Here is a 9,417-nt window from a genome sequence, read left to right as displayed (position 1 = left end):
TAGACACCCAGAGGGTCACCAGGCATCAGAGTTGACTGGACAGCAACTGGTTTGGGTTATTCAATAGCTATGTGGTTCTGGGCAAGTCACTGAACCTCTCTGGGCATATTGCTTTGTTTATACAGTGGAGAGAAGGTGAGCTCCCCTGTGGAAATCCCTCTCGTTTCATTCCTCCCTTCATGGAGCAGGGAAGAAGACAAAGTGCCTGCCCTTCTCTGTGGGGGGAACGACAATGGGCCCTAAATGGGACAGATGGTGTAGTGTACCTTGGAGAGAAATCGAGTAGGGAGGGAACCGAGATCGAAGAGAGGAAGGATAGTCATTTAAAGTAGGATGGTCAGGAAAGGCTTCACTGATAACACTGCACTTGAGCAAAGTCCTGAAGGAGGTGGGGAGCCACTCACATGAATATTTGGGGGAACAACAGTCTGGGCAAAAGGAAGTGCAAGAGCAAAGGCCCTGGGATGGGAATAAGTGTGGCCCAGCGCAGAGGCTAGTGTGGCTGGATTGGAGAAAGGAAGCAGAGAGCTTCTTGGCAACTCCAGAAGACAAATCAAGGGGGTCCTCTGACCACCAGGGCTAAGTCTCATCTTGTATTCAGAAATAGCTTGATCAGGCCGGATAACAGGAAGCACTCTGGAGTCTGGCATCAGCAGCTGGCCAAGTGCCTAAGCTCTCCAGTGCACCTGGGAAATGATTGACTGGGCCAATTGGCTATGACAAGCCCACACTTCCTGGCTCTCTGACTGTAGAGGTTCTCAAGAGCTCCCTGTCTCTGACCCAGAGGGCTTTGCAACCCTCCTGGGAGGGTGTCAGGAGCCCCTGCTGATGCTGGCCCTCTCGTATTCAGCCACAAGCGTCCAGTGTGAATCCTGCTCTTTTCCACAACCTAACCTGAGCTCTGTGCGAAGCCCTGGTTGAGGCAACATCATGAGATACAGAGAGAACCTTTTTTTCCCAATCCTCAAGGTGTCCTGCCTTTGCCTGGCCCTTCCTTGAATCAGTCAAGGGAATCCTGGCTTGCTATTCAAGGGACAAAATAACTCGGCAGACCCCCCTCCCCCCCCCAACCGAGAACAAGAGTCTGTATTTGGCTTTTGAGTCACGCGTGTCCCGGAGATGTTTATGATGCGGAGGGATGTGGATGCGTGAGAGTGGGGGTGCTCAGCTCGCCAGAGAAGTGAGGTTATGGTTGGGGGATGGGAAGGGAGGCAGAGGAAAACAAAGACTGGTTGCCCTGCCCCATTCACATCAAGCTCCCCGGCTGAGTGAAGAGCAAGATGGGCCAGGTACACTGGAGAATCAGAAGGAGGGACTGTGCCCATCCTTTGGAGGAGCCAAGGAGGCAGAAAGACCCTGTGTGGGGTGGGAGCAGGAGGGGCCATGGTAGGTTTTGTGCAGGAAAACCAGGATTCCAGGAGGCATCCCTCAGCTAATGGGTCCAGCTGGATGCTGCCACTGCCTGGTGGTCTTGTGTGTTTGAGAAAGGCCTAGACGTACCTGCACCCTGTGGGCTCCGGCGACGAGAGAGAATCACAACAGGCCAAACTGGACCTGAAGACCAGCCAACATCTATCAAGCATTTCCCTTCATTCGCTCTCTTAGTCCTCAGAACAACCCAATGAGGTATGCACTATTTTAATGTTCATTTTAGAGATGAAAAAAACATGGTCGTTTTTGTGCAGGAAAACCAGGATCCCAGAAGCCTCCTTCAGCTACGTGGAGGTTAAGTCGTTTACCCAAGGTCACAGGGACCAGCAGGAAGTATGGCTGCAATTTCCACTGGAGGAGTCTGCCCCCAGAATCTGGTCCCGTAACCCCTTGGCTAGTCCAGGCTGTCTTGGTGGATGAGGCCTGACCATGTGGATCATTGACCAGAGTGAGGGCCAGATCTGAGTTTCTTCCCCCGCTGGGGTCTCCATAAACCACCCCGGAGCTCAGACATGATCCTGGATATAACAGAGAAGGGGCAAGCCCCAACTTTATTGAGAGGAAATATTTACCACCTGCTCTGTGGGGCTCACCATTGATATGTTGCTTAGCCCTAGGTTCATGTAGTAGAACCTTTGGTGCTTTAGTGATTACATGCTTGGCTTCACCAAACCCACTGCCATCAAGTTGATACTGACTCATAGTGACCCTATAGGGCAGGGTAGGGCTGTGCCTGTGTTTCTGAGACTGTCACTCTTTATAGGAGTAGAAAGCCTCGTCTCTCACTCGCGGAGCAGCTAGTGTAACCATTACGCCACCAGAGTTCCAACCTACTAACCAAAACATTGGTGTTATAAATTTACCCAGTGGCATTTCAGAAGATAAGTCTGCCAATCGACTTCAGAAAATGCAGCATCACTGGAAGCCTAATGGAGCCGTTCTACTTTGACACAGACGAGGTTGCCACGCGTCAAAAACTCAACTTGAAAACCACGGGTGGTGTTTCATTCCTTAGATTCATGAACAGCATGTGGATAAGATTCATTCTGGTGACAATCATCACCGACTACGGAAATGCTTCTCTCCCTATTGTTCCAACTCCCTCCATGGACACTGCCATTTAGGCCACTGGTCAGTAGCATGCGCGCGCACACACACGGAGAGGGAACCAATACACCTGGGGTTAAGTGGAAATGCACACCTTACTGAGACTAGGGCTTCTTTCCTGGTCCAGGGATTCTGGTTCTTGGGAGAGGAGCCATTCTGAGCGGGTCAGCCTGGGGGATGTCTCATCAACCCCGGTGGAAGGTTTTCTACGATTGGCTGGAGGCAGCAGTCACCCCACTCAGTCATCCAATGCTCACGCCTGCTTTCTACCCTCATCTGGAAAGAATGAAGGCAGCCAAGCACCCCGGTCTCCTAATGGAAACCATTTGTGTAGGCGTCGGCAGGAGGAGGGATGTGATTCTCGTGGACATTCCAGCTCCCCTTTCAGGAGGCCAGTGGCCAGTGTGGAGAGGGCAGGGCATTTTGCAGAAAGGGGACATTCCAAGTCCGGGGAGAGTCATTCTCCCATAACCATCCCTGGACCTCTGTGGGATGGGGAGGGTCTGATCCGCTCAGGGTTTCTTGCAGATGGTTGTGTGCCCGTGTCAGTGGTTTTATAGATTCCAATTGGGCACGTTCGACACCATCTTAGCGTTACACTGGGCATGGCCCAAGACGGCAGTATGGACTTGATGCCCCAAAGACCAGTGACAGGATAGCTCAGCTCTTCTGTTCCAATAGATGGCCACCTGCTTGGGGGCAGAGTCATGGAGGGCCATGGGCTGGGACCTTCTTGACTTGATCTAGTGCTAGGCCCTAGGAGGTGGATGCAGCCAGCTTTACTGTAATTGCTGTTCCCAGATATCCTGCCATCCATCCACACTAACCCTCTGTCCATCCACAGTGACTGCCTGCACTCTCCTGCCATAAGACCTCGCACAAGCTGCTCCCCCTTTTCCCCCCACCCCTTATTTGCTAATCAACCTCGGCCATTCTTGAGTTCTCAACTCAACCATATATGCTCAAGGGAGCCTCCTTAGACTCCCTGGCTGAGCCAGTGCAGTTCCCCCAGACAGATTCCCATTAGACGTTGTAGCTCTCCTTGTTTGTACTTTATGCTTCTTCATGTGACTCTTTGATCAGTGTCTGTCCCCTTCTCCAGATGTAAGAATCCATGCAGACACGGAGTTTACCACCAGTATCCCCCCACGGACTTCAACAGTGCCCTGGAACGGTAGACTAACATTCACTGACCACCTACTGTGCACCAGACTCTGAGCAACACCCTAACAGATCAGTGTTGGTCTCATTCTACAGAGAAGCAAACTGAGGCCCAGAGAGGAGAGGAGACCCTTCTACAGTCACACCCTGGTAAGGCCCTGAAGCAGGCTTTGGGTCGGGCTTGAACTTTAGCCCCAGCGTTCTCTGCACCTGGCTGGCAGCTCTGTCTCTACTCATCATTGGGATGGAGCGCAGCTGTCTTGCACATGCACTTACAGACGCAAGGGCTGTTGTTCCCCTACGAATGGGCCTTTTACTAAAGAGGAGCCTCCTGGGTTCAGCTCCCAGCCAGCCCCTCACTGCTTTCGCTGGGGATAACAGCTTCCCCCCCCAAAGAGCAAAATGTCCCCATCCTCTCATCCCTTCCAGCCCTGTGGGGCCATGAACTCTGAGGACAGCAAGGCAGGCGTTTCCTGTACCCCCAGTTATGTGCCTCTTGGGGTGATTTCTAGAGGCCGCCATATGCATACCAACTGCACTTTGGGAAATCGCCCAGGTCCTGGTTCACAGAATTGCTGGGGAAATGACAGCTCTGGGTCCACATGAAAGGCATTCTTGGAAAACGCCTCTGCTCCCTCCCTCCTTCCCAAGCTGGAGAATGCTTTGCTGTGAATTGCTGCGGCAACTGCTGGCCACCCGGATTGGTTTGAAAGGAGGGAGCCCCGACTCCTGGCTTTATTGCTCCAATATGTGCAAGATCAATTCATTTTTCTGGCAGTTCCATCTCCCCTGCTCCTCGGAGGAGGAGGAGGATGTTCAGGGAAGTGGAGGCTGCAGACAAAGGGCCTTCGGAAAAAGCAGGTCTCTGGAAGGAGGGAGGGGTGGAGAGGGGGAACCGATGACAAGGATCTACACATACCCTCCTCCCTGAAGGACGGACAACAGAAAAGTGGGTGAAGGGAGACGTCGGATAGCGTAAGATATGACAAAATAATAATTTATAAATATCAAGGGTTCATGAGGGAGTGGGGAGCGGGGAGTGAGGGGAAAAATGAGGAGCTGATGCCAAGGGCTTAAGTGGAGAGCAAATGTTTTGAGAATGATGAGGGCAATGAATGTACAAATGTGCTTTACACAACTGATATATGCATGGATTGTGATAAGAGTTATATGAGCCCCCGATAAAATGATTAAAAAAAGAAAAGAAAAGCAGATCTCTTTGACTTACCTCCCAGGGCCTCCTGGTCACATTCCAGACCCCTCACACATACAGGGGGTGAGGGAAGGGGCTGCGGGTCCTGGGGGTACACCTGCACCCTGCACTGAATCACCAGGATGGAGAAGGCACAGCAGCAGCCCCTCCACCTGCCAAGGTCATGCCTAACCAAGAAGCACCTTTGGCAGAGGGCCTGGCTGGGAGCACAAGGAACTGTGCCTTTGCTCCCAGGTCGGTTTCTGCTGGACTTTACTGCCACTCCACGGTGGATGGGCCCAGTTTCTGAGGTAATATTCCCAACATTAGCTCTCGGGAGGGCCACCATTCAATAGAACTTTTAGTGATGATGGAAAGGTTCTATGTATGAGCAATCCAATATGGTAGCCACTAAACCCACCTGACATGTTGTGGGGATGTTGGAAGCCATGCCACCGGTGTTCAGATATCAGTAGGGTTTCCTGTGGTGGGCAGGTCTTAGCAGAGCTTCCAGACTAGGACGACAAAGAAAGGCCTGGTGACCTCGTTCCCCCAAAGTAGCCAAAGAAAACCTTACGGGTCGCCGCAACAGAACACTGGCTGACTGACTCACTTCGGATCCGTCATCAAGAGGGATCTGGCGCAGAGAATGATATTGCAGATGGTGAAGTAGAGGGCCAGCCAGGGCCAGGAAGACCCTGGACGAGATGGTTTGGCACCGTGGGCACCATGATGGACCAAAAGATGATGACGATGACTGGGAGGGCGACCTGGGACCGGGCAGTGCTTTGCGCTGCTGTCCTTTAAGTTGCGATGAGTCCGATTTGACCCCATGGCGGGCAGCTTTCTCTGTCCTCACCCACGTGCCCGCAGAGGACTTGAAGTAGCTGGTGTGACTGAGGAACTCAGTTCCTTACGGCCTCTACTTTAATTCACTCGTCACGTGTGGCTAATGGCTACCATACTGGATTTTGCTACTTAGAGGGCAGTTCGCTGAGCGGCCATGTGGGCACCACCTGAGAGCTTTGTTAGACGGAACCCCCACCCCAGAGTGAGCGCCTCTGACTCTCCTTTTTAACAAGACGCCCAGGTGATTCATGTGCATGTTGACAGTTGAGAACATGTCTCCAAAGCACAGCCCAGAACAAAGGAGCAAGAGGCAAAAGGAAAATAAAGAACAAACAAAAAACCCAACCAGGCTAGTGGACACTCGGTAACGTTCGTGCCCAATTTCCTCAGCAGCTCTTTGGGACCTAGTCTGGTGCCGTCAGAGGAGCCCTCGTGATGTGGTGGGTGACGTCTTGGGCGACTAACTGCCAAGTCAGCAGTTTGAAACCACCAGCCATTCCAAGGGGGAGAGACGGGGCTTTGTTCTCCCGTATTAGTCTTGGAAACTCTACCCTGTCCTACGGGGTCACTGGGAGTTGCAATCAACTTGATGGCCGTGAGGGTTGTTTTTCTGTTTTTGCTTGGGTGTATGGTGCCATGTTTTAGGCGTTGGACTGCTAACTCTAAGGTTGGTAGTTCGAGCCCACTACGGTAGCAGCTCCATAGGAGAGAGATGAGGAAATGCCCCGCCCTTGTAGGCACTTTCCCTTCATGGCTAAGCTGGCTTGTGCATTTCTGGAGTCAGTCAGCAAACAGAAGCAAGTGCCTTCTCTGTGCCAGGCACCACTCTGGGTACTAGGACACTCGGGCATCGTGGTGGGTCACACTCAGGCCCCTCCCGTGAAGATTGACAGGCCTGGAGACCTCTGCAGGGTCTCTATGAGTTTGCATGAACTCGCAGCAGGGGACTTGGTTTGGTCACAATTGTAACTGCACTCCCTGGGCTGTTGGATTTTCCTGGAAGCCTGGGGCACAGCTGGAGGCACAATAGGAGCATCTTTGCCACCTTGAGCACCACTCGTTCAGTCACCGCCAAGTGCCGTGTGAATCTGAGAAGGGTGATTCCAGGGGTAGTAGGGGACTGGGGCCTCTCTCCAGGACCAGACTTGAATCTCTTTGCAAGAATTCTGCAAGCCAGGGCAGCAGTCCAGAATTTGAGTTTTAAGTACATGTTAGTGTCTGGTGTAATGAAACACATACTACATGCTGATGAAATTTAATGTTCAAGCGAAATAATAAAAGCTTTTATTTATGGGCAAGCTTTATGTCTCCCTGTAGGGAAATCGGTTGGAATGAGAGCCCTGCCCACTTCTCCTGGGTCTGATGTGGAGCCAGCTTGTTTCCTCCCCACACCACAGGGGACATGCGAGGGGGGAGAAAGGCGAGATGGGTGTGGGGGGGGCGCTTTTTATTCATGAGCCTGTGGGACCATACAGCCGAATGACAATTCCACTGGGTTTGTGAGCATGAGGACAATAGAGGAAGAGTTCAATAGGATTACCCTTCTGACCAAAGCCAGGTCCCCTGTGAGTGGGGCAGGCTTGATGGAAGAAAGGTGCACCTGAGAGCTTTGCATTTATTTCACCCTAAAGAGACCACAGATGATTATGCCAATAGGAGAAATTGCCAGCAGCCCTGGTGACACAACGGTGAAGTACTCAGCTGCCAATTGACCGGGTAGTGATCCTAACCCACTTGGCAGCCTGATGGGAGAAAGGCCTGTGGTTTCCTTGGGAAAGAGTACACCCGAGAAAACCCAACGGGGCAGTTCTACCCTCACAGGTCAGCATGCTGGCACCCCACAAGAGGACATTCCTGGGTGGTTCAGTGGGAGAGTTCTTGCCTTTCATGTGGGACAGCCGAGTTGGATCCCCGGGCACTGCACCTGATGCGCAGCAACCACTGTCTTGGATGGCTGTGTGTTGCTATGACGCCGAGCAGCTCTCAGAAGTTTGTTTCTAAACTAAGGTGGCCTAGGAAGACAAGCCTACCAATCTACGGAAAAGTAGGCGGTGAAAAAAATCCGATGGATTCCACTGGTTCACCATCCACCGCGCCCCCACCGTGGGGATGGGGCAGGATTTCATTCTGTGCTTGGGGTTCCCAGGAGCCAGAGGCTGAGTGGAGGGCAGCAAGTAGCAACAACAGGAGATGACCAGCCCTGACAGGCCCTTTCTCTCACTGACATCATTTCTGGAGTCAATCAGCAAACAGAAGCGAGCTCCTTCTCTATGCCAGCCGCTGCTCCAGGTGCTAAGATGCTCTGGTAGTGTGGTGGGTTAGACTTCAGGCTGATAACTTCAAGGTCAGTGGTTCAAACCCACCAGCTATTTCTGGGGAGAAAGATGAAGCTTTCTGATCTTGGAAAAAATCTATAGCCCCACAGGGGCATTTCCAGCACCGACCCAATGGCAGTGAATTTGGAATATTCTAGATCAGTGGTTCTCAACCTTCCAAATGCCGCAACCCTTTAATATAGTTCATGTTGTGGTGACCCCCAACCATAACATTATTTTCGTTGCTACTTCATACCTGTAATTTTGCTATGTTATGAATCTGGTGACCCCTGTGAAAGGGTCGTTTGACCCCCAAAGGGGTCACGACCCACAGGTTGAGAACTGCTGATCTAGATGCTAGGGATGGAAATCACATAAGACCAGATCGTTTTAAAACAAAGATGAGAATGTAAGGGAAAAGGGAAATTATATCAATGGAAATGGAACAACTAGAACTGAATAATAAAAAAACGTTAGTGGTAAAACCGAAAAAAAAAAAAAAGGAAAGAAAGAAAGAAATTCTCAGAAGCGTTGCTCAGAAAGCTTGCATTCCTGCGGGGGCATAAACATGTGCACAAGTAATTTGGGGGCCTGAGACAGGCTGTGACGAACAAATGATAGAGAGGCTTGGGAGGGGTGAGAGAGGGCTTCTCAAAGGAATTGACTTTATTTTTTTGTTTTTGTTTTTTCTTTTATAAGTGATTGTACACTACACAAACAGTGAAGCTTGGTGATAGGATAAAACTTTCCATAATAATCTGTCTACAACCGCAGAACCACGCCTACCAGATTAATACATGTCATATTAAAACACTGAAAGGAGGGCATCAAAACAGTCAGTCTATGGTAGTCCCACATACGTTCACTGGGCACGCTCAAAGCAAGAGATCGGTCCACAGTCCCACGCCCGCCAGTTCTATAGCCTAGAGATAGCAGTCATTTGCTCCTTCGATTGAAGTGCAGATGCTCCTGCATGTCGGGTCCCCAGCAGCATGATAGGGCGCCAACAACTCCCGGGCTGAGCAGGCAGCATGAGCCACTGCCCCCAACGTGAGACACAGGGCTCAGTACATCGAGTTGACATAAAATGTAACCATTGGGGGTGGCGGGGAGGGAGGGGAAAAATGAGGAGGTGATACCAAGGGCTCAAGTAGAAAGCAAATGTTTTGAAAAAGATGACGGCAACAAATGTACAAATGTGCTTAACACAACGGATGGATGGATGGATTGTGATAAGAGTTGTATGGGCCTCCAATAAAATGATTTAAACATAAATAAATAAAAATCTAACCATCACGGAGGGCTTCCCTGGTTCCTTTATTGGCAGGTCTTTCGGCTGTGGTCCTTTGGGTCTCCCGGTGC

This window comes from Echinops telfairi, unplaced genomic scaffold (assembly GCF_000313985.2).
Source record: "Echinops telfairi isolate 266 unplaced genomic scaffold, ASM31398v2 ScPeMD7_7475;HRSCAF=8513, whole genome shotgun sequence".
Taxonomy (NCBI): Eukaryota; Metazoa; Chordata; class Mammalia; order Afrosoricida; family Tenrecidae; genus Echinops; species Echinops telfairi.
This window is presented reverse-complemented; position numbering follows the sequence as displayed.